The following is a 3895-nucleotide window of genomic DNA, read 5'->3' as shown; positions in this document are numbered from 1 at the left end:
CTATTGTCTAATCTATAGTCTAGTCTAAAGTCTAGTCTATAGTCTAGTCTATAGTCGAGTCTATAGTCTAGTCTACAGTCTAGTCTATAGTCGAGTCTATAGTCTAGTCTATAGTCTAATCAATTGTCTATTCTATAGTTTAGTCTTTAGTGTAGTCTATAGTCTAGTGTATATTCTAGTCTATAGTATTATCTATAGTCTAGTCAATAGTCAAGTTTATAGTCTAATCTACAGTCTAGTGTATATTCTAGTCTATAGTAAAGTCTATAGTATTATCTATAGTCTAGTCTATAGTATTATCTATAGTCTAGTCTATAGTCTATTTTATAGTTTAGTCTATAGTGTAGTGTATAGTCAATTTTATAGACTTTAGTCCAAATTATTGACTAGGCTACACTAGACTATAATACGCAGTCTATAGACCAGGCAAAGGAGCAAGCACTTTTTCTTGCCCAACAGAGTTTTGTTTCCCCCAAACAATTTATTTGTTATAATAATTATGTGTTTATTAAAGTTAATAATGAAGTTATTGTTTTCTTATCGTTGTTGTTATTATTGTTGGTATTTACTTTATGACTGTTTTTTTATGTTATTGAGCTGTTTATTTAAGTATTGGTGATGTTATTTTTCGTAGCTTTGTGTGTAGGTGTGCGTATGTGTGTTTGTGTTTGTTTAGGTTAGTTTTATGTTCTAAGTGTTTACAAATTGTGGCATTGTGGCACACTTTGTGGCAAAAGTAATAATAAAGATAGTAATATGAGTTAAATTTTAATTTTTGTTGAAAATATTTAGGGAAATTTATTTGTTTATAGCAAAATTGTTATTATAGTGTATTTGTTGTTGTAGGGATATTATAGGTTTTTACTCAAAAGTTAATTTTTTAAGATTTTATTGAAAATATTAAAATTTTGTTGTTTTAAGCTTTAAGTTTTCTTAATTTTTTTAGGATTTTTTTGGGTTTTTTTGTCCACGGTTTGTGGGGTATCACTTCTTCTTCTATTTTAAGTTATATTTTAGTTTAATGTCTAGTGTTCCTAACCCCGTGCTATTAAAATTAGAGCATTCTTATGCTTGTTTATGAGAAGAAAAAAAACTCAAAATTATGAAGTCAGTCTATAAAAGAAATCTCAACACTTAAGGACCCACCAAAAAAAAGGGGGGCAAACTTTTAGCCGACTGTTTTTTTCCTTCATTCTTTCTCTTTTAATAGTGTTAAAGACAATCATGGCATTTGTTGTTGTTTTTTTTATTATTCTACTCTTTTTGCCCACAAAACTGCAAGTTTGCATTCGAAGCACGTTTTAGCAATTTCTCATAAAACAAACGACCATTATATCGCTTACAACATGCAACAAAAACTAGAAGCTATGGAAAGGAGTGCAAATAAAAAAATCCAAAACAACAACAACAACACAAGGCGAAAAATATAACAAAAGTATTGCCGTGTGAAATGTCTTGTTTTTTTACATGTATGTTTGTTTCACACATACATACATGTGTTTAACAAAGAGGGAGTTATTATATTCACCTCCTGAAGAAGAGTCTCTGACAGCAACACGTACTTGGGGTTTGTCATGTTTTTTTTTCTTGCTTCTAGTGTTTTCAAAACCCAACTACATTTTAACACTTTATGTTTTTTTGTAAGATTTTTCTTTTTGTTTTTTTTTTTTTTTCTACAGCATTTCATCATAGTCTAACTTTGCCACTAAATAGAGCTTATTTTATATAAATTTGTCTTTATAATAATGATGATGATGATGATGATTACAAGAACAACACCCATACTACTACCCTATAAAATATGTCTTTCAAAAATTATGTTAAAAATACTTTGAGACATCATTATGTCTTTATCATAAACATCATGCTGACAAAGTGATAATTTCCGTTAAATTTGATTTATTTGAAAGGAAATCATAGAAAAAACTTTAGAATTTTTATAAAAAAGTAAGAAATTCTTAAGAAAATTTTAAAATTTTTTAACAAATTTTAGTTTAGTATATTACTTACTACCATTAAGAGTTGAATTTTTTCCAAATTTTAATTTTTGAAAAATTTTTTCAACCTAACCTCAAAGTTAGTTTTTTTAATATTGCTTTAATTTCAAAAATTTTAACAGATTTGTGTTCTCTATTATCACCTTAACAATTGACAGTTTTTATTTTTTAAAAATTTTAATTTTTGAAAATTTTTTTCAACCTAACCTCAAAGTTATTTTTTTAAATATTGCTTTTATTTCAAAAATTTTAACAGATTTGTGTTCTCTATTATCAACCTAACAATTGGCAGTTTTTATTTTTTCTAAATTTGAATTTTTGGAAATTTTTTTCAACCTAACCTCAAAGTTAAATTTTTTAATATTGCTTTTATTACAAAAATTTTAACAAATTTGTGTTCTCTATTATCACCTTAACAATTGACAGTTTTTATTTTTTCAAAATTATAAGTTTTGAAAATTTTTTTCAACCTAACCTCAAAGTTAGTTTTTTTAATATTGCTTTTATTTCAAAAATTTTAACAGATTTCTGATCCTTATTATCTCCTTAACAATTGACAGTTTTTATTTTTTCTAAATTTGAATTTTTGGAAATTTTTTTCAACCTAACCTCAATTCAAACTTTTTAAATAAATGAAATTTTTAAAAAAATTTAACGACATTCTATTTGTTTAATTTTTTAAAACAACCTACAGTTTGTGTTTTATAAAATTTGTTGTTTTTTAATTTTTTTTCAAAATTTTATTCAAATACTTGTTAAATCTTTAATAAAAAACAAAACTCCGTGAATCCCTGTCTTCTCCCTAATTTATTATTATTACATTTTAATTCTGTTTCAACTACCTGACTAACTATTTGAATGCCTTATTAACTTCCTTGTCTGTCATGTCTTTAGAACATCAACTAGTCCGCGCCAAACCAGCCACCACTAACTTCTCTATTAACTTGACATGTCAACGGGTGGGAAGGAAAACAACACAGATTTCCTAATGTCACGTTGTTAATACTTTTTTCATATTATTTAGAGCAAAAAAAAAACTAGCGATGTTAACAGGAAATATGGAAAATTGTGTGACTTTATAAAAGTGTGAAACATTTAAGTGTCATTACACCTAATTTTTGAGCTATTTATCAACATTAAATGGGCAGAGAAAATGGCAAAAGCAACCCCCCGAGACAAAAGCAAAAATGACTAACTACCAAATATTTAATATATTTAGAAATTTTTAAAAAAAGATACGAAATTTTCCACTTACCTTACCATTTTCCAAAAAAGTACTTCCTTGTCTTACTGCAAGTAAAAAAAATTAATTTTAGGACCTTTTTCACTATAATTTGTACAAAAAAAAAAAATTATGCAAAATTGTTGCTAATAAAACTCAATAGTAAAGTGATGCAGTTCCAGTCTAATTTCTATTCTTTTTCCCCCATTTCTATAGACATTTTCTTTGGGCCCACTTAATTGTCTTTGTTTAAACAATAGTCACATTTTATATGATTTGTTTAATTACATTGTTTACATGAGTTTTTGTTAAAGTTAATTAACTTAAATTATATATTAAGATTGATATTTATTAAGTTTACTTAAAAAAAATGGTATAAATATAAGGGGAAGTTCCCTCATTGTAATTTCTTATTTCAAAAAAGGAAAAAATCATGTTACTAATTTATTTCATTTTTTATTTGTTGCAGGTATGTTTAACAAACAAAAATCGTAAAGAAAATTTACATTAAATTACTGTAAGTATTTGAAATAAAAATGGCCAAGGAGAACTAGAACAGAACTTCAAAAGAACTAGAACAGAACTAGAACAGAACTAGAGCAGAACAAGAACAGAACTAGAACAGAACTAGAACAGAACTAGAACAGAACTAGAACAGAACTAGAACAGAACTAGA

At 26.4% G+C, this 3895-nt stretch overlaps 1 protein-coding gene across 2 annotated transcripts in view; it reads left to right on the top strand.

The window, feature by feature from the left end:
* The window catches only part of LOC111684635, a 77484-nt gene that overhangs the window by 54483 nt on the left and 19106 nt on the right, over window positions 1–3895 (top strand). The window lies entirely within an intron of this gene.

Source organism: Lucilia cuprina, chromosome 3, assembly GCF_022045245.1.
Source record: "Lucilia cuprina isolate Lc7/37 chromosome 3, ASM2204524v1, whole genome shotgun sequence".
Lineage (NCBI taxonomy): Eukaryota > Metazoa > Arthropoda > Insecta > Diptera > Calliphoridae > Lucilia > Lucilia cuprina.
Note: the sequence above shows the minus strand (reverse complement) of the source record. Positions and strands in the feature narration are given on the sequence as shown.